We start from the raw sequence: 23,143 nt of genomic DNA on the forward strand, positions 1-23,143 counted from the left end.
CTCCCTGCATTCATGTGGGTTTCCTCTCACATTCAAAGACACGCGTCTGGAGCATTTCATTCCAAGTTGGACTTTTTCATTTAACAAATGTAAAATAAACTAAATAAAAAAAATTCTAGGGAGATGCAGGGAGCATACCTCTCAACCTGGAAACATTTGAACAAAGGCCCATGAAAAATATGTACAACTAGGCAAAAATCTGTATGCTGATTAACATAAAACATGCATGCATAATTATGTAGCCACACCCACTCCAATGGAATTGTGGGATACCAATGAACATTCAAATGCATTCCAAAGAACAGGCAAAATATAACCAGTACACTAGTGTTTTATTTATATTAACATTTGAAATGGTATCAAACTTTGAACTTGTGTAAAAAACTAAAATACAATTTTCTTTTATAAAAATAAATTAACTGCTACACACACTCAAAGAACCTCAGAGTCGGTGACTGGAGCATGAATGGTTAGGTTTAAAAAGACTAATAGTAAATACTAGTTGCTTAACAGCACAGTGTAAAAAAAGGTTCGGAAATTCAGCATCAACTGTTCCAGCTTTATTGGAACCTTTAGAATAAGAGTCATCACTTTTACACAAGGTTCCCCTTTCTATACTTGCAACAATGAGCTGCAAACTGCCATTTCCTCCTGTCTATCAGAAATATCATGATGCAAAGCATTCCCATTTGACTGCTAACTGTGGTAGCCAAACTGGAACACAAGGCTGAGAATCTGGAATTATTGATACCATAGCTCTCAACATCTTGGCTCCAATAATCTGGACAAAGCCAAAGACAATGGGGGACAATGCTTCAAAAATAGGGATGAATTTTAAATATTGCTCTTATAAACTTATAAAGTTGGTAGAATAAAAGATCTTGTATTACCATGCATTTTCTGAAGGAAATGAAATCCAAAACTCAAATGCCTTTCATTATTAACTGAATTTAATCCTGCCACAAAAATTCAGAAAACTACAAATTTTATGAGAAACAGACCCAAAACATGAATAAAAAAGTCTAGACATTCTGTGTAAATATTGACAGTTGAGAGGTATGCTTATCTCCTCTGATCCACACTCAGCACAAGCTGTTATCTTGGAATCACTGCAGAACGTGAAGTGGCATCTCTATATAATCTACCTTAACAGCAGCGTGCAAACATGCCATTATACAAAAAAAATATTAAAAAGTATAAAAAGTAAAAATAAGAAATATGTGAGGATAATGAATTATAGGGCCCTGCATGGAGTATGTACAATGGTAGATTTCAGTGGTTGCTAAGGAGGTAGGCACTGGAATAGTAAAATATCCAGGTTGCGTTCACGAATCTGTATACTAATGAGCTGGGGTTACTGAAAAGAAAAAATGGGCTATTGTGTCCACAGATAAAATTCGCATAGCACCAGAGCTGTGTTGGTGTTGGTGTCCACAGAAGAGCTAGCTGAGATCAAAAGGAGGTGTGTTACTATATGTATAAGCTGACTGGAGCTCAGCAGCAGCTGCTGTGCGCCTCTCCGCTAAGCAGGGGGGTGTCCAGTGATGCTATGCTTTGTTTAGCTATGGTCTAAGTGTTTTAGCTGGTTTGAGCTATGCTAAGCATGTCTGCACATGAGGGGTGTCCAGACTGCTGAGCATTGTTTATACCTGCAGCGTTGGTTTGCACGCTGCACTGCAGTGCTTAGCACCATGTAGAAAATACTGATAACCCCTGTTCTACTTACATTGCCCATTCAAACTCCTCAATGATGTCCCTGGCAGGTGGAATGCATCATAGTTAGCCAATCACACTGGCTGCATCTTCAGCAGACCACTATAAATTATGCATGCACCCTACAATCTGATTTTTCCCCTCACACTCTGCACCATAGAGTACAGACTTGGGAATTTTAACTGACAGAATGCTAGGAGCTGCTGCTGCTCTGCTACATCTGTATATGTTAGAGGCTGAGGTCAGTGCTGACAATAGGCCTAGGCTGAGAAGGAGAAGACTGTACAGACCCAGTGTAACCTTCCAGGAGCTACATGAGCTGGAGATTGTAGAGTGCTCCAGGGTGGACAGTGACATACTACAAGAACTCAATGAGCTCTGCCACCCTCAACTCAGACCCAGAGCCAACAGAGGGGAACCCATCCCAGATGAAACAAAAGTATGTGTAGCCCTTAAAATACTAGCTACAAGTACTTTTCAAAGCCCAACTGGGGACATGATGGGGGTCTCACAGGCATCTACATCCATGGTATTCCACTAGTTCCTGTCTGCCATGCAAACACATGCCAGTGAGCACATTTATTTACCCCATACATCTGAGGAGAGGGACAGCAATATGCATCTCTTCTACTATGTAGCACACTAGCCTGAGGTACTGAGTGCCATAGACTGTACTCATGTACACATTAAAGTACCACCCAGTGAGGAGGGTAGAGTCTGCATCAACTGCAAGGAGTATCACTCCATCAACTGCCAGGTCATGTGTAATGCACAAGCCATCATCATGAATGTATGTGCTGGCAGCCCTGCCAGTTATCATGACTCCTATATCTGACACGCATCACAGCTGCAAATTACAGGAAAAAAGTGAACCAATTGTAAAGTGGAGAATACAAAACCAAACAGCTTCAAGCAAAAAAAACAATTAATACTCCACACCATCAATAAAATGGATTATTCACTTCGAAGCGGATAAATATCCTGGTCTTAACAAACAAGTTACTCTGAAACCAATATTGAAATTCAAGCAACAGAAAGTGTAGAAAAAGTGACTATGTATATGTTGCTGTTACTGTGTTTTTAAAGACTTAATTGTTGATTTAACTGTTGTTTTTTGATAGGTTGCTGTGTCATGTGATATGTTTGAATGAGATATAAAAATGCTGTTTTAATGGCTGTTTTATGTAAGACACTGAAGAAGGATATTTTGTATCTGAAAGCTTTGTCATTCTATTAAATTTTATTGATGGTGTGGAGTATTACTTGTTTTTGTTTGCTTGACACATCACAGCTGCACCAGATGTTTGCCAGGGGGGACATCCCATACAGTATTCTAGTGGGGGATGCTGGCTAGGCACTGGAACCGTGGATGATGACATCCATCAGAAACGCACACACACCTACCGAAGAATGCCATAATGAGGCACATGCCAAACTAGGAAAATCATAGAGTGTGTGTTTGGGCTGCTCAAGTCATGGTTCTGGTACCTCAGTATTTCTGGTGGAGCCTTACAGTACTCTCCAGCCACATGTGCACAGATGTTCACAGTATGTGCCATGCTACACAATATGATCCTGCTGAAACAGGTGCAGCAGGATCATCACAGGAAATGGACACACAGCCCCCCACCAGGGCCAAAGTCCCCACAACCACACCCACAGTGGGACTCAGAGGAGGAACTCCCTGAGGCTGTCCCTGTAGGCAAATGAAGGCATGTCCAGTATACACCGGCCTTGGCCAAGAGGCAATGCATAGCACATGCACTGACAACCTAAGGTCCTAGGAACTGACACCTTACTCTAGTCGCATACATAGTATAAAGGATGCCAACCACACCACACAACCTGTACCTTACCATGCATTGGCTGTGTACTGTATGCGTCAGACAAATTCATCCCTGGAAAACAGGTATCACAAATTCTGTGTGCACAAGGCAAGTCACTCTCCTTTACAGCAAATGTACGGGGTACTAGACTATGGTTGCATATGTATGGACCTGCTGCATTTATGCAAGGAAATAGAGTGGGCAACTAGGATACTTGCAGAAAACAAACAGCTGTGTGGGACAACAGGTACTCTGTACAATAGTGACTGCCTCGTAATATTCACTAGGCAACAAAGCAGCAAACCCATGGCAGTATGTAAGGGAAGTGCCAAACAGTGGGTTCATAGGACAGATGCACGACTCACAATGCTACATTCCCCTACATCAACACATCAGTGTTCACATACAACTGCAGTACCACAGTGCATGTTTGCAAGTATATATCAGCAGAACACATACTCCCAGGGCTGTCCCAGACAACCTGGCTACATGTCCTATTTTCCACAATATGCAGGGGTCAAAGTGCACATGTCTGTCTGCTGTTGATAGTGTGAGGAATTAAAACTCAATTTCTGGTGACTGTTGTGGATCACTAGGCTAAGTATATTAGCATGGTTGATGGTGTTCATGGTTCAAAGCTGGCTGCACCTACAACTTTTGCATGTAAGGTACTTCTATGGTACGAGTCCCACAAAAGCTGGACAAAGCCAGAGACAACAGATGGACAGAGGACCAAACTTACAGACATTATACATGCTCTGAGTATCTGAGAAGGTGGTTAGTATAACAGCAGGTTGCAACAAGTCAGACTAGCAGCAGGATGTAAAGGCCATTACCTAAATGTGTCAGTATGGACAACAATTTAGTGGGCACCATTTAGTAGTATATTACCAGAAAAACACAACTGTCTGAGGAGCAGAGCAGACACATGGGCCAGAACATTGGACATCCTGGAAAAACACATACAGTCAGAGGTGTGAAGACTCTAAACCTGTGTGTGGTGTTACATCATGTACCCCAGTCACAGCATACCTACAACCACTTAGAATAGGAAATACGGACAAAGCCATGAACAGGAGTGGGAAAAAGGCACAAATATAAGGAGAAGGATTAACTAGTTGTCAGACAAATGTAGAAAGTGCAGAAAATAACAGGTCGTGCAGTAGCATGTGTTCTCTGGTGTGTATGGAGTTATTAACTCAAATATCTGTTATCAGTTCCTAACATCAGTCTATAATGAGTTGCCACTGATGTACCAGAAAATCACAATGGCATGTAAAACATACCATACATATGATGCAAAACCCTGTACAGTCCATTACAATCTGTACAGTTGCTAGGTATGAGTTATATATTATGTTCAGCACACAGTCAGGGAATACCTTGGACATAATATCAGGGAGGTGTTGGACTGCTGAATCAGGTGCAGCAGCCAATTAGCTGTAGCACAAAAAATCCCAGACTGGAAACAGGTATGTTTGGCCTGTAGTCACCTTGTATGTACTCACAGTCACTCTGGGCATGCTCCTACACTTAGCCTGTGTCTGATGCCTCATCTGCCTAAAGAACTGAGATATGATAATATCTCTGTGCATACAGACAGCTATGTTTAAGTATCTGTCTCGCCCTACCCCCCCAGACATGATTACCCTTATCTAACAGTATGTGACATCTATATATATATATATATATATATATATATATATATATATATATATATATATATATACACACACACACATATATATATATATATATATATATATATATATATATATATATATATATATATATATATATATATATAGATACATAGATGTAAAGATACAGATATATAGAGATAACATAATAGGTAGCATATATATATATATATATATATATATATATATATATATATATATATATATATATATATATAAAGATTCACTTTATAGCATCGAAATTCAGTATTACGAAACTATAAAGTCGAATCCCCTAAATGCCGAACATACACAAACGCAAAACAGAAAACCACGAATCTACAAACTCACCCATCAAACACACATCACACACAACAAAACACATACATAGTCCACCGTACTCACCTCCCAACACTTTCCTACAATAAACATAACACACACGCACACAACCACATACACACACCTACCCTTAGTATATGCAGGGGGGGAAGCCCCCCCTGCCCCCCCCATGTGGGGTGCTGCACCCCCCACACCCCCCTACTTATAAATATTAACTCAGAGGTCGCACAACACTCCAAAACACATACAACCCAGCATCACACATTCCACAGCCCACCGCACAAACATACATCACATACACACAAACACCAGCACTCCCAACACTAACACATTCACACTGCACACACCTACCCTAACTCACATCTCAAACACCCCAACACACTCAAACACACACAAACCTTCCCGAAGACCTCAAAAACAGTACACTTACCTAACATGCTATCCATATCGTGGGTTCGACATAATCCATTCGACACTTCCGGGTGTGTATATATATATATATATATATATATATATATATATATATATATATATATATATGTAGCTACATAAAGGTGTACAGTGATGTACACCCTCCACATATATCTATATAACACAGCTACATAATGTGCACACACAGCTACATCTAACTTGACATCCCTGTGATATATATATATATATATATATCTATATAGATATATCTATATATATATATATATATATATATATATATATCTAGGACTGTTGAACAAAAGTTCAACAGTCTGAATCCAAACTCACTGAACACACTTTAACAAAAGCGTTTTTACCAAAAAAGCACTTTTATTAAAGTGCATCAAAAAAAAAAAGGAAAAGAACAAAAAGGTGTTTATGCAGGGGGGCTACACCCCCCCCCGCACCCCCCTACTTTAATATTCTCACTTTGAGATTGCACTACAGTGGGAAAAAGGAAAAAATATCCCCTTACTCCCACAACAGTCATTCCCCCACGACTCCCTCTGGCTGCAGGCATACATACGCGAAAGTGCTTTCTCTGTTAAAAGCACTTTCTCGTAAATATGCCCAGCCATTAAGCCTTCGGTGAAAAGCACCGTCGAGCATCAGTCCTAGACCCATATGTATATATATATATATATATATATATATATATATATATATATATATATGTATATATATATCTATATCTATATGTGTATATATATATATATATATATATATATATATATATATATATATATATATATATATATATATATATATATATACACACACACACACACACACACACACACACACACACACACACACACACACATGTGTATATGTGTGTGGGGATGCATGAATGTCCACACCTACATGCAGAATGCTGGGGTTAACTGCACCTACACACAAAACTGTTGTTTGAAGGTAAAAGACCACAGCCGCATAACGACATAATCCTCCAAATCATAGAACCCTGTGCCTGTGGAAAATAATTCTAGACAGACAATGATAAGCAGTTGGTGTAATGTGCAATGACTGCAATGCAGGACTTGGACAGGCTATATTTTCATTAGCCAATCCTCCACTTAGCAAATTTCAAACAGTCAGAAATGATACTGGCACCTGTGCAAACATAGCAGGGGTATTAACATGTACCCCACTGCTACAACATTAGATACAATAACAGCATAAAGCAGGTTCATTCTGCAGGCCACACAGGCTGTGTAAAACAAGGCCACTTTGCGTAGCCCACAAGCATTGTAGCTGCAACCCCATCAACACCAAATGTAACTGGTCGTATGCGCAACTAGTACTGTGAGTTATAGTGTGTAATAGTAGGTAGGTAGAGGTTCTAATCTCACATTGGCCACCTTGTGTGTGTATGTAGATATTTCTTATACAGCAGTACAAAATTGCCCATCAGGCCTATGTCTGTGCAAGGGCCAATCATTTTATGGCCTTGTGATGAGCCTCCTCCACAACATTGGCCTCCTTGTCAACAGTTGCTGATGTTATCCATCTTAACAGCACTGGCAGACACACTCAAAACTGTTAAGCTCTGTAGTGCATATGATAAGTGCTTAGTGCTATTTTGTATACTGCTAGATAGGTAGGGTTTCTTATCTGAATAAGGGCAAGTGTGTGTGTGTGTGTGTGTGTGTGTGTGTGTGTGTGTGTGTGTGTGTGTGTGTGTGTGTGTGTGTGTGTGTGTGTGTGTGTAATGATTATACATTTTAAGGCCCTGTAAGTAGCTGCTGGCCCATATCCCACATCTACCGAGGCAGAACACGTAAGTGACACATATCAAGGTTAGTATGCCTTGCCCTTGTCACAGGGTATGTATGCAGGATTATACTGTCCACCCCCATTATCCCTGACACACTGTTCTACACATACACACCTAAGCAACCATGCACATATACAGCCATACCTTGCTGATGTCATATTTACACTTTGCTGCCATGCCATCCTGAGCCGCTGTATTGCCATCAAGTCTCCACAGTGTAGCCACTCAGACCCCTGGAACAGAAACATACAAAGTTCTGAGACACACCTGTCAGTCTGCAATGCTACCTCCAATCTAATATCATGCAACAAAGGTACAAACACTTTGATGTGTACTCATGACACATGCCAGCATACAGCAACTGTCATGGCATAACACTACCACACTACAAAATGTCATGTAATGTAATGTAGTCACCCTGTACCTCAGACACATATCTTCATGTCCCTGCATGGATGGTATGGATGGCAAGGATGTGGCACAGGCCTCATCACATGCACAGGGTGTGGTGTGGTGGGTGCCAGAGGCCTAGGCTGTGCCAAACAGTTGACATCGTGTGCGTGAGTTAGGAAGGAGTGTTGGTCAGCTGGGCCATTGAGACGGGCTGTGTGTGTGTCTATTGATGACCTGCATGTGACAGTGATTTTTGAGTGTGTGTGCATACACAGTCAAGCCATGTGTTACCCTACATGTGGGTATGTTGGATAGTTGTGGACCATAAATGCAAAATGGACAGTTCACCGTCTCCAGCCATGAGCATGGGAAATTACTGTGCCAGGAGTTACACTGGCACCACCATGCTCAGGGTCAATTGAGGTACTAGTTGCTGATGGTGACTTGTGTCTGTTGGGCTTGAGTCCCTCATGGGACTACCCAGGACCACATGCCATGGCCTGCCATGTTGTGGTGTGGACAGCACCCTCCCTTTTGTAGTACTGGATGTAATGCCACATGGACTCTCAGCAGATGTTGTTGCTGCCCCTATGGTCATGTGTCCAATGCCCTACTCCTACCACATGTTCTAGCACAGACAATGTGTGGTAAAGGACTGACAATGTCTCACCCCACCATCTGTCCATTACATCAGTGAAATGATGCATGGCATCACCAATGTGGTGGAGAGAGTCATGGATGTCAGACAGTGACGCATACATGATCCTGAGCATCAGTCTGGTGTTGTGTTCAGGACATGCTTGCGCCTCCATGATGGACTGAAACATGTGTTGAGTGACCTGTGATGTGACACCTGTGACAGGTGGTAGATGGGCAGCAGTCCTCCTTTGAGCACCCTGTCAATCTAACTGTCTGGAACCTCACCAGCTCTTTGGCTATGGCTATTGTCTACACTCACTGATGCCATAGTTGTCACACTCTCCTGTTCAATGTCACCACACTCTGTCCAATATTTGTGGCTGCAGAGGACTGGGTATGTGTGGGCATACTGACTGTGTGCTAGGACACTGGGAGAGGAAGTGGGATTTCAGCCCATGGGACAGATTCAGCCCCCAGCAACCGCACCTGTGCCTCACTATGGCCTCCTTCATCATCAGAGTCTGATGAGACACCCATGAGGAGGAAGACAAAATAAGTACATTCCTACCTGTACTATTATGTATGGTAACCCACACACATATACCACCAGGTGAGCAGCTACAAATGCATTATACATACCACAGCTTATTTCTGATCCCATGCACAACACACAAGCAGACTACAACATACACAGACAAAACAGGTCCTGGGATTCATTAAGCAGAAAATTCCATGCAGGAAGAGTGTAGCTGTTCCTGCACGGAATATGGCCACTGAGAGAGCCAGCAAACAGCTGATTTGATGTGCACGAGCGTGCCTACATTTTTCCTGCATGGATACAACTGCAGAATGGTAATTACCTCATTTGCTGGTGAAAAACATGCAAATGAGGTGAATTAGTGAGTCACCAAGCAGCCAGGTATCCATGCAAAAACAGTGTTATTTGCAGAAATGTATTCATAGGTTCATAAGTTCATAGGTTGGTACTAGGCTATCAGCCCTAAGGCCTATGCAAGCCTAGCCATAACAATTCCCTGGAAGTTTTTTCCCACAATATTTACTTCTCTGGGCCCGTCTAGCAGGGTGACTGACATGATCTGCGGGGTGAATTTCCTATCGCCCATCCAAACATCAAGGTTCCTTTTGAAGAGGGCCAATGAGGTGCTCTGCTTGACATGTATGGGCAGTCTATTCCAGAGTATGGGGAGTGTCTAGGTCAGGAACCTATCCCTCCAGCATGTTGTGTTCATTGTGATGATAATGTTTAAATCCCTGGAGCGTGTGGCTCTGAGAGATTGGGATTTCTTTAAGTGGAGCATGTCCAACAGCTCAGGGTTTGACATGGCCTTGTATGTTAAGCAGAGATCGCCTCTGAGTAGACGATATGCCACAGAGTATAGCTGGAGTTTTTTTAGACGGTCAGCATATGGCATCTGCTTTAGGCCTGTGATTCTTTTAGTGAGGTATTTCTGTGGCCATTCCAGCTGTTGCAGATGTCTTGTGAGGTACATACCAAATGGGGCATTATACGCTATAATGGGTCTAATGAGGGATGAGTACAATGGGACAATTACCTCCTTTTTTCTGGATGAAAAGCCCTTAGTGATGAGGTGTGCCACGTACAAGGATTTCCTGACTGTTGTGGCTATGTGGTTATCGAAAGTGAGACCACTGTCCACTTGTGTCCCTAAGTCTCTCATCACACTTTCGTTGTTTAGAGTCCTGCCACCTATGTGGTAGTTCATGGGTACATCTTTTTTTCCAAAGGGGATAACTATACATTTCTTGGCATTAAGCTTGAGCTCATGGCTCTGGCACCAAGCATCTGTTTCTGTAAGGTCCTTTTGTAGAATATCCACATAATTTGGGGATTCAATAATGGCTCCCAGTTTGCAGTCATCTGCAAACTTTGTTAGCCAGAGTCCCTTAGTGTTGGCCTGTACTTCAGAGAAATAGATGCCAAACAAGAGTGGTCCCAGGACTGAACCTTGAGGTACTCCACTTGTCACTTGTCTGGAGCTGGATTTGGTGTCGGCTACTTTTACAGTCTGGGTTTTGTCAGTAAGCCAGTTGGCAACCCATCGAGAGATGTAGGGATTTATGCCCAGCTTAGTAAATTTATCTATGATTCCAGAGTGGGGGATGGTGTTGAAGGCCTTGTCGAGGTCCTGATAGGCTGTGTGGACCGCCTTACCCTCGTCCACAGCTCTGGACACTGATTTGAAGAAGTCAATTAGATTCAGGAGACAAGATCAGCCCTTCACAAACCCAAGCAGGGTGGGGTCCAGTGTCTGGAGGTTGCCAATGTCTTTGTTTATAAGTTCCACGATAATGCATTCCATGCTCTTAGATCAGGCTTGTCAGACTGATGGGACGGTAGTTCCTGGGATCCAAGGCGGATCCTCCCTTGTGGAGCGGGATAACTGTAGCTGTGTGCCACAAGATGGGCACGAAGCCTGAGGTGAGGCTATGATTAAACATGACACTTAGGTGGCGTGCCAGTTCATTTTGTAGTTCATGTAGTACACAGCCTGGGGTGTCATCTGGTCCCATGGATGCTGTATTCTTAGCTTTGGAGAGTGCTGTTTCTACCTGTGTGGCTGTGATTATCGGAATTTGGCAATCTTTTGGTATTGAGATGGGCCCTTTAGGGGGTAAGAGGGGAGTGAAGTTGGCACTAAATCGATCTGCCAGGATATTGGCAATATCCTTGGGATCAGTATATTTAATGCCATTCTGTTGTAGCTCAGAGCAGATCTGAGCATTGCCATTTAAATTCTTGACATAACTATAGAAGGCCTTGTGGTTGTCTTTGGAATCTTTGGCAATTTTATTTTCGTAACTAGCTTTTGGGAATTTTATGAGGGATCTCAGCTTCTTACTGAGGCTGGTGAGGGAGTTTTTTGCATCCTGGGATTTTCCTCTTTTTTGCAACAGTTTCTTCCTTCTGTTGTATAGTTTGTTTATAGCAGGGGACCACCAGATTGGCTTCCTTTTTTTGGAGTAGAGCATCTTGGTTCTATTTGGGATGGCACGATTCATGCACAAGTGGATGTGCTTGTACAGTGCCTTAGTGTAGGATTCTGCAGTCGAACTTCCAGATCCCATCTGCATGGGTGTTGTGAAGTTTGTCACTTCTGACTTCAGTAGCATGAAGTTGGCTTTGGAGAAGTTTTTTTTAAGGAGGTTTCCTTGCTGGGGGGTGGGGATGGGATGTGGATGTCAAGGGTGATTTGCTTATGGTCAGACCTGACCAATGAGGGGGTGACCACTGGTGTGGAGCATCTATCTCCCATGTTGGTAATGACCAGGTCTAGGATATTGGAGCCCCTGGTGGGACAATGGATTGGTTGATCCAGGGCACTGGAATTTATGAATTCCAAGAACCGTTGGGAAAAGGAGTTGGTACCCGAGTAGTTTTCCCAATTAATGGCAGGGTAGTTGAAATCACCCAGTATTAGGGTGTTTGGTTGTATCTTAATATTTTTCAGTTTTCAGTATGTTTAGGAAGGTGTAGTGAGAATCTTGGGGTATGGTGGGGGATCTGTAGCAAGCTACAATTTGGATTGCAGTCTTACCTAGTGTTAGTTGCACCTGGAGAATTTCAGATGCATTGTGTTGGGCAACTAGCCTGGAGGTGTGAATATCCTTGGTGAATATGGACACTCCTCCACTTTTAGTGTTTCGGTCATGGTTTTGTGGCCGAAAAGTGTGGTAAGAATTGTAGCCTGGTATTGCAGGGGTGCTCTCTGGAGCCTTGAACCAGGTCTCAGTCACTGCACAGATATCGATGTTCTCCATTTTTAGGAGTGCCTCAAGAGAGTGAATTTTGAGGTTTAGACTTCTAGCATTGAGTAGCATTACCTTCAGATTTTGCATGCTTGTATCTGTTACGGTGGTGGTTTTATCCTTTGAACCTTGCCTAAGAAAGGCACTATATGGGGTGGCAAGAGCTTTAGCCAGTAACCTGAATCCCAGGGGTGACAGGTGCAGACCATCTCTGGCAAAGCATCGTGGTTTGTCGATCATGTCTTCCCAGGCAGACAAATACTGGATTCCCTTTGAATGACACCAGAAGCTTAGCCAATTGTTGAAGTCAATCATTTTGTCCTTATACTGTGGTATCATTCTGGGCGAAGGCAGGATGCTACTCAGGGCTAGGGTCATACCTGCCTGGGTCACATGATCCAAGAGCTCTTCCATGTCTCTTTTCATATAGTCCAGGGAGGTACGTCTCAAGTCATTTACTCCAGCATGGACAATGACAGAGTCATTTTTGTACTTGTTGTGGAGTGACTTGAGTGCATGCGTTATGTGACGGATCCTTGCACCCGACAGGCAGCTGACTGTAATTTTCTCCTTGTTCAGCCTGGTGAGTGGGACATCAGTGTGCCTGACTATAGAGTCACTTATGACTAATGTGTTGGGTACATTGTCTTGCCTTAGGGGCTGTTGGGTGGCACACTGGTGTTGTGAGCTATGTGTCACTTTGGTTGTGACTGGTGTTTGTTTGCGTTTCGACTTCGGAGGTCCTTGTTGCTTGGGCAGGTTAATGTTAAGGGCCTCCACATATGTGGGTTTAGTGTTGCTATGTGTGGGAGTTGATGGTGTGGGATTTGAAGGGCTATGAGTTGCGAGAGGTGTAATGCAGGTGTTAGCCTTCTCCTCTTGACTGTCTAGCACAGTCTTGACTGAAGAGAGCTTTGCTTCCAGTTTGGCTATGTAAGTGCATCTCTTGCAGGTTGTAGTGTTAGGTTGTAGGAGGAGAGGATTGTCTGTGTACATGAGGCAGTTGCCGCATTGCCCCAGTATGCTCAGATTCACCAGGTGGACAGGAGAAATCACCGGAAGCTGACCCTTGGACATGCCTGTTTAGTTTGGTTACTAAAGGAATAAATTTCTGCAAACAACAAAATGGAGGTATAACGGCTCTCAAAAATGCATGTATTATAGTGTTTAGGCATGCCAATGTTCAAATATATGGCCATTGGTATGGAAAACTGTTTCTTTTTTATAAAAATCAAACTTTTTTTTTGGCCGATCTCAGCCTTTTAAGCATAGGGGCAGTGGCATGCAAATGGGATCATGCCAAAAATAGAAAAAAAAAATGTGAAAACTCAATTTTAGGGGAAATTTGCATTTTGCCATTATAGTCTAGGGCATTCAGAATCAAAACAATACCAGGGAATACTGGCTATCAAGGTTAAAGGCTCTGTGTTAGTACCGTAACTATAGACTAAGGCAGTGGGGTATGCAAATAAGGGGAAATTTACAGCATCGTAAAAATCTTCTAAGTCCCACATTGCATCTAATTGTGTAGGTGCTATAGCACCAGACATGAAAAGGGTGTGTGTCAGGCATGTTGTAAGTACATTGGACTTTTTGGTGCAGAGATAAGCTTAGCTAAGCAAGGGGGGGGGGTGTCTGAGGTTGTATTTACTTATTCCATGAAATGAGGAGCATGTTCACACCCAGGGTTGGCCATTTCTTCCTGTTTACCTTAGCTAAATGGGTTTGCATGGCACACACCGGGTCTAAAACAAACAAAAACACCTTGGAAATAGCAGGACTGTTTACATTTGGGCACCGGGTTTGCGTGGCATGCCTCGGGGTTTAAAAGGGGAGGAAATGGGAAGGGAAGAAAAAGGAAAAAAAGGAAAATAGAATTAAAGCAATCAAGTACAAATAACATAGTTGGCAGGTGGACTAGCAAAACACAAAAAAGTAAACTCAAAAGACGCTGTAAAAACCAACAGGTGATCCAAGCTGACAGGAGACCAAAGGCAGAGACAAATCCACTTTTTCGCTACTGTGATACAGTAGCTTCTTCAGAGTTTATACAAATTTAGCGCCAAAATTCAAACTTTTAAAATAGGATGATAGGTTCATAGGTTCATAGGTTCATACTAGGCTATCTGCCCAAGGGCATTTATAAGCCTAGCCCATAGTTATTTGGCTTTCGCCACCCCTTTAGGTTGAATAAAACTATGCCTATTATTTTGCTGTGCCTCTGTCAAGCAGTGACACTGAAGTAATCCCTGGGGTATATCTGCGATCTCCCATCCATTGGTCAAGATTCCTCTTGAACAAGGCCAGCGAGGTGCTCTGCCTCACATGTACCGGGATTTTGTTCCACAGCATAGGGAGTCTCTGGGTGATGAATCTGTTCCTCCAGCATGTTCTATTAATAACCGTGTCAAGATTTAAGTCTCCCGCCCTTGTGGTTCTGAGGGATCTAGATTTTTTGAGGTGAAGCATATTCATCAAATCAGGGTTTGACATGGCCTTATATGTCAGGCACAGGTCACCTCTGAGCAAGCGGTATGAGACTGAATAGAGCTGGAGTTCTTTCAGTCGGGCAGCATAAGACATATTTTTGAAACCCTTTATCCTTTTGGTGAGGAACTTTTGGGGCCTTTCCAGCTGCTGCAGGTGTCGGGTCAGATACATTCCGAATGGGGCATTGTACTCAATCATAGGTCTAATGAGTGATGAGTACAGGGGGACGATGACCTCCCTTGATCTAGATGTGAATCCCTTCATGATCAGGTGGGCAATGTAGAAGGTTTTCCTAACTACTTTAGCAACATGAGTGTCAAGCGAAGGCTACTGTCAACCTGGGTCCCCAGATCCCTGATGACTTCTTCTGTGCTCAGTGGATTGCCACCTATATGGTAGCTAGGGGTAACCTTGTTTTTCCCGAAGGGTATGACTATGCATTTCTTGGCATTTAACTTTAGGCCATGGCTCTGGCACCAGTTATCCATTTCTGTGAGGCCCTTCTGAAGGATATCTGTGTCAGATGTGTTTTCGACTATGGCACCCAGTTTGCAGTCATCTGCAAACTTTGTCAGCCATAACCCTCCTGTGTTTGCTTGTACTTCAGAAAAGTAGATGCCGAACAAGAATGGACCCAGGACTGAGCCCTGTGGGACACCACTTGTGACAGGCTTTGAGTCTGACATGGCTCCAGCAACTCTGACCCTGTGGGTTCTGTCACTTAGCCAGTTTGCAACCCATCTTGTGATGTATGGGTTTACATTCAAGCTGATGAGTTTTTCGATGATACCTGAGTGGGGTATTGTGTCGAAGGCCTTTGCCAGGTCAAGGTAGGCTGTATGGACTGCCTTTCCCTCATCAATGGCCTTGGTGACTGTCTTGAAAAAGTCAACCAATTTAAAAGGCATGATCTGCCTTTGACAAAGCCAAACTGGGTTGGATCCAAAGTCTGCAAGTTCCCTATGTCTTTATTTATGAGTTCCATTATGATCCTCTCCATGGCTTTGCAGATAAGGCTTGTCAAGCTAATGGGACGGTAATTTCCAGAGTCGGTGGAGGCACCACCCTTGTGAAGTGGGACCACAGTCGCCGTGCGCCACTCCTTGGGTACGTATCCTGAGGTGAGGCTAAGATTAAACAGCTGTCCTAACTGCGGGTTTAATTCCTCATTGAGTTCATGGAGCACACAGCCAGGGACACCATCCGGTCCCATGGATGCTGTGTTTTTTGCTTTGGAGAGAGCAGTTCTCACCTGGGCGTTGGAGATGTTTGGGGCTACAATCCTCTGGTATAGATATCTCTCCTTTTGGGGGGAGGAGAAGTTTGCACTGAACCTGTCAGCCAGTATGTTGGCAATGTGTGTAGGTTCAGTAATCTTCACATCATTTTGAAATAATTCTGAGCATATCTGGGAGTTTCCTCCTAGGTTTCTAACATAGCTAAAGAAGGCCTTATGATTATCTTTTGAGTCCTTGGCAATTTTTCTCTCAAAATTTGCCTTGGATGATTTTATGAGAGCTCTTAGTTTTTTACTTATAATGATCAAAGGTGTCTTACCTTTCAAGGATTTTGCTCTATCTTGTAGTAGCTTCCTCCTTTTGTTGTAGAGCTTGTTTATGGCTGGGGTCTACCAGACTGGACGCTTGCCTTTGGTACAAAGAGTCTTAGTTTTGTTTGGGATTGCCTGATCCATGCAGTCCTGTAGGTGCTGGTAGAAGGCATTTGTAAGTGATTCAGTGGTTTGAGTAATGTTTACCACTGGCTCAGGGGCCTTAAAGGAGACCACACTAGTTTTTAGAAGTGTGAAGTCGGCTTTTGAGAAGTTTTTCACTGTGGTCTTTTATTTCAGGTGGGGGCGGGATGAGGACCTCCAGCGAGATTAGTTTATGATCTGATCTCACCAGTGAGGGGTATACTTCCAGTGTTGAACATTGTGATCCCATGTTCGTGATGATGAGATCAAATATGTTTTCTCCTCTTGTGGGGATGGTGACTAGTTGTTCCATAGCATTTGAGTTTATGAACTCCAGGAACCTTTGGGCTAGAGTGTTTGGGCTTGAGTAGTGTTCCCAGTCTATATTAGGGTAGTTGAAGTCACCTAGTATGATGGTGTTTGGAGATACATTTATCCCCTCCATTGTTTTCAGGAAGGCCATGTGAGGTTCCTGAGTTTGAGAGGGTGGCCTGTAACATGCTACAAATTGCAGAGCAGTCTTGCCTATGGTTAATTGCACCTGGATGGTCTCCAATGCATCGTGCGTTGCCACCAACCTTGAGGTGTGGGTGTCCTTTATGAATATGGACACCCCCCCTCCTTTCTTGGTGTTGTCCGGATTTTTGGGCGGGCATGATATGAGGTGAAACCTGATAGTGCTGGGGTGCTCTCAGGAGCCTTGAACCAGGTTTCTGTCACAGCACAGACATCGATGTTCTCCATACTGAGAAGGGCCTCGAGTGCGTGCATCTTGAGATTGAGACTTCTGGCATTGAGCAGCATTACCCTTAGTTTTTACTTTTTGTGTTCTAGGGTGGTAGGTTTAGAATTTGAGCCTTGCCTAAAAAGGCACTATGGGGGTGGCAAGAGCCTTTGCCAATATCCGGAAGCCTAGGGGTGACAGGTGCAAGCCGTCCCTTGAAGCAGCGTGGCTTGTCCAGCATGTCATCCCAGGCAGACAGACATTGGATCCCCTTTGAATGACACCAGAATTTAAGCCAATTATTAAAGCTGATCATCTTATCACTGTATTGTGGCATCATTCTAGGTGAAGGTAGGATACTGCTCAAGGTCAGGGTCATACCTGCCTGGGCTACATAATCAGAGAGCTCCTCAATGTCTCTTTTCATGTAGTCCAAGGAGGTGCGTCTCAGGTCGTTGACACCAGCGTGGACAATGACTGAGTCGTACTATGCGTGCTGTTGAGAGACCTGAGTGCTTGTGTTATGTGGCGGATTCTAGCGCCCGACAGGCAGCTTACTGTGACCTTCTCCTTACTCAGTCTGGTGAGCGGGGCGTCAGTGTGTCTGACTATGGAGTCACCTATGACAAGTATGTTTGGTGTTGTATTTGGCCTTAAGGGCAGTGACTGCTTTGCACACTGATTTTGTTGTTTATGTGTTGTTTGTGTGGTGTATTGAGTTTGCAGTTGCTTGGGTGTCTGCTTTGGAGGCCTCTGCTGTTTAGGTAAATTTTACTCAGAGCCTCCGAGTATGTCTTAGTGTGTTTATGTGTTTGATTCAGTGGTGTGGTTGAGTTATGTGAGACTGGTATTGTGGTGTGTGTAGTTGCCTTCTTCTCCTGCCTGGTCTTGCCAGTCCTGAGTTGAGAGAGCTCAGCCTCCAGTCTGGCTAAATAGCTGCATCTCTCACAAGTGTTAGTGTTACGTGGGAGGAGGAGAGGGTTGTCCGTGTACATGAGGCAATTGTAACATTGTCTCAGAATTCCCAGATTCACCAAATGGGCAGGAGAGGACGCCAGCATCTGACCCTTCGACATGCTAGAAAGAATTATGAGTTGGTATGAGACAGAAAAGTAGTGGGCTTAGCAGGGAAGTGGGCACTCCTAGGGGGTTTTGCTAGTGAGAGATTTGTATAATATAGGAGTGCTTGACCTGCAAAGAGAATGCTTATAAGACAAGGGATATGCTTATAAGACAAGTGCTGAGCTTTTTGAGAAGAAAAAGCTATTTGGAACAAGTGCTGCACTTTTTAGTGTAGGTGTAAATTGTTTAGGTTCCTAACAGAGCAGTTCTAAGGGAAAAATTGAAGAACAGACTTTGTGGAGCCAGAAAGAGTTTAACCTTGTTTAACCGGCACTGCCCGATGCTGCTCTAGTGGCAACTCCGCGCTAAATCGCGCTAAAGCACGTTAAAGTGTGCTTGATAGCAGGGGCTGGAAAGAAGCAGGAATAGACCCAAAAGGGAAAATAAAACTACAGTTTCAAGTCAGTAACCACCTCTACGGGGGGCAGGGAAGCTGCTCAATGTTAGTCACTGCCACTGATCAACAGAGAGCCCCTCCTTCAGCCCAAGCAAAAATGGCCTCACAGAAACTTTCAAACAGTTCAGGAACAGCAAGCCTGTAACTGCACTTTTAACTCTCAGAAAAGTGGGAAAAAAGCAAGATTTTTTTTTTTTTGTTTTTACAGAGATAGCAGAGGTTCACAAGTAATATCAAGTTATAACAGTGCAGTAAATGACCCCACACAAGAGTGCTAGGTCAAGGACAGAAAATATGCAAGTTTTAAGAAAAAAACGATTTAAAATTAAGTGCAAACAGGAAATTCAGCAAACAGCTTTTGGTTGTGCTCTAAATACAGCTACTAATACAGAAATCAAGTTTAACAAGCCAGAAAATGCTCAAGCTAGGCAGCTATGCAGAAAAACTTAGCAAATAAACAGAGAAAAAATACTTAAAATCTCAAAAGTGGCTCCCTTCTTCTCTCAGCGTTTTTTCCTCTTGGAGGGTGCTTCACCAACAGCCAACAAGCCTGAAAAGATGCCCAAACCACGAGGCAACTAGGTTTTAAGAGAGGAAGATGAAGGAGTTATGGAAATGACCCCTAGTGGCCAATAAAACTACAGTTTCAAGTCAGTAACCACCTCTACGGGGGGCAGGGAAGCTGCTCAATGTTAGTCACTGTCATTCAAAGACATCACTTCCAGGTTTTTTTAAAGAAACAACATATAAAAAGAACATCAGTTGACTGTTAACTACATTCCAAGATAAAAATGGCAAGAATTTCAGACTAATACTGTAGTCTAATCAAAAATAAGACTACAAGAAATTTGTCATTTAGAAAAAAAAAAAATTGTTTGTATTTACTTATTCCATGAAATGAGGAGTATGTTCACACCCAGGGTTGGCCATTTCTTCCTGTTTACATTAACTAAATGGGTTTGCATGGCACACACTGGGTCTAAAACAAACAAAAAAACCTTGGAAATAGCAGGACTGTTTACATTTGGGCACCGGGTTTGCGTGGCATGCCTCGGGGTTTAAAAGGGGAGGAAATGGGAAGGGAAGAAAAAGGAAAAAAAAGGAAAATAGAGTTAAAGCAATCAAGTACAAATAACATAGTTGGCAGGTGGAATACATCAAGGTCAGCCAATCATGCAAGCAGCATTTGCAGCACAACAATATAAAGTATGGAAACACCTTACAGTCTGGTTTTTCCCACAAACTCTGCACCATTGGTGTACAAATGTGGGAGAATTTTAATTGGAAAAATATTAGGGGCTGCCATTGGATTGATCCATCAGTATGTGCTAGAGGCTGAATGCAGAGAGGAGGATAATGCTGACTACCGCCACAGACCAAGGAGGAGGAGAAGAGTGTTCAGACCCAGGGTAACTTACCAGGGGCTACATGATCTGGAGATAGTAGAGCACTACAGGGTGGACAGAGAGATACTTCAGTAAATCATCGAGCTGTGCCAGCCTCAACTCAGACATAGAACCATCATAGGGGAACCCATCTCAATGGATACTAAGGTATGTGTAGCCTTAAGAATTCTCGCTGCAAGTACTTTCCAAAGATCTACTGGGGACATCATGGGGGTCTCACAGGAATCTGCATTCAGGGTACTCCACTAGTTCCTGGATGACATGCTACAACATGCAGGTGAACACATTTACTTCCCCAACACCCATGAGAGAAGGACCAGCAATATGCATTTATTCCACCGTGTAGCAGAATACCCGGAGGTATTGGATGCCATAGACTGCATGCACATCCACATCAAAGCACCACCCAGTGAACAGGGTAGGGTCTACATAAACTGCAAGGGATTCCCCTCCATCAACTGCCAGGTCATGGGCAATGCCCAGGGCATTATCATGAATGTGGGTGCTGGCAGCCATGGAAGCTATCACAACTCCCACATCTGGCATTCACCACAGCTGTACCAGGCATTTTCCAGTGGGGGCATCCCGTATGGCCATCTGGTGGGGGTTGCTGGCTATGCACTGGAGCCATGGATGATGACACCCATCAGAAATGAACACACACCCACAAAAGAATGCCATAATGAGGCACACGCACAAACCAGGATCATTACAGAGCATATGTTTGGGATGCTGAAATCATGGTTCCACTGCCTTGACATATCTGGTGGAACCTTGCAGTACTCTCCAGACACATGTGCACACATGTTCATAGTATGTGCCATGCTACACAGTATGATCCTGTGGAAAAAGCTGCAGCAGTAACATCATGGGGAAGGGTCATACAGCCCACTACCATTGCCAGGGTCTCCACAGGCACAGAGTGAACTACAGGAGGAGGCCCCTGAGCCTGCTTCTGTAGGCAGACAGAGGTGTGTCAGGTATGCTCAGGCCTTAGCAAAGATGTGAGGCATAGCACACATACTGACACTGTAGGGACCTCAGGAAATGATACCTCTCTCTGACTCGCACACACAGTAAAATGGATGACACACATCATATTACCTGTAACTTACCAACTATAGGCAGTGTACTGTGCGCATCCAACATAGGTGGCCCTCAAGCACTGTCCACACAACTGCTGCAAACACAAGTTAAGTCAGTCTTCTTAACAATAAATGAATGAATTAGTATGTGTTGCTAGCATATCAATGGTAATTCTGCATACATGAAAGGGAATGTGATGGCCTACTGGGATACCAGCACACAACTGACAGCTATGTGGGACACCAGTAAATGTCTGGCTAAAACTGGCCTCCACACACTATGCAGTAGTACCCAAGGTGGCAAATCTCACTGCAGAATATGTGTGGGGACAACTTACTGGGGGGTCATTGGTAACAGGCATGTATGTCAGTGTGGGGGTTCCATAACCACTCCTCACACCCACACAGCAAGTCAGCTGTAGAAAACCACAGATAAATGTCTGGTAAAGGCACAAAAATGGCAGCAATGTTGAATTACCCCCTACAGACTCACACAGTGATAGAACAGCAGGACCCGCAGTTGCAGTAAGGCTATGAAGAGTAAGAAGTTTGAAACTCAAATGTATGCCAATACAGTCTGACTTGTATTCTTTACTGATATGCATCTGGTCCCAAAGACAGGGTACAATAGTATTGTAAATGGAACCAAAATGCAAAACAAATATCAACACAGTCTGTGCAAATGTGTACAGTTGACAGGTGTGCCCTCCCATATACCCACACAAATCCAGTAACATGTATGTTTGTAGGGAAATAGTTGCATAGCACACATTGGCAGGGCTGTACCAATACACATGAAAACATGTTGCCTGTCTACAATATGCAGGGGTCAATGAGCTATGTGTATGTGTGGCTAATTCTGTCTGGATCTGGCCAGCATGTTCTCCTGGCAGTTGCCTTTTAATGCCCTAGCTACAGTGCTGTCTTTGCAGGACTATGTGCAGATAACTGCAGTGCCAACTGTTATGCATGTCAGTGACACCCACTGCTCTGCCACTGACATACCTGGAAGTCACAGTGCTATGTGGAATATACTACACATATTAGTGAAATCTTGAAGGATGTGCAGCTGAGGTGCCAAGGCTTTTGTGACTATAAATGTTTTTTAGTACTGTTGCCAGTGGTTATTCTCAATAGTCCTTTTTTTCTTATGTTTGCTTTTACATATAATAGACATGCCTGCACAGTTGAATGCACTCTGTACCCACACCTATAACTTCTGACCTCTGACAGCAAGATGTCTGGACAAGGGCAGAAATAAAAGTGGAACAAAGGCACAATGATAGGCATGTGATGTAAATATTGCCCTTAAATACTGAGAAAGCTGGTAGGGTGAGGGGTTTGCAGTAGCGGGAATTGTCTGAAGGTTATGTAGTCTGAAACAGTAACGTCTGTCATTATTTTGTAACATCACTCTTCAATTATATGTAACTAACTTGCCATAAAAACACAAGTTTATGTAGAAAAGATGGAACCTCTAGACAAATACCTGGGCAACCTGCCAAAAAAAAGTAGAGGTAAGAGACATTCCCACATAAGGATATGAGATCACAGGTTAGAAAGATACCATACAAGCAGGAGATCTCCAGCCAGTATATCA

This window comes from Protopterus annectens, chromosome 5.part0 (genome assembly GCF_019279795.1).
Source record: "Protopterus annectens isolate FY-2018-M chromosome 5.part0, PAN1.0, whole genome shotgun sequence".
Classification (NCBI taxonomy): Eukaryota; Metazoa; Chordata; order Ceratodontiformes; family Protopteridae; genus Protopterus; species Protopterus annectens.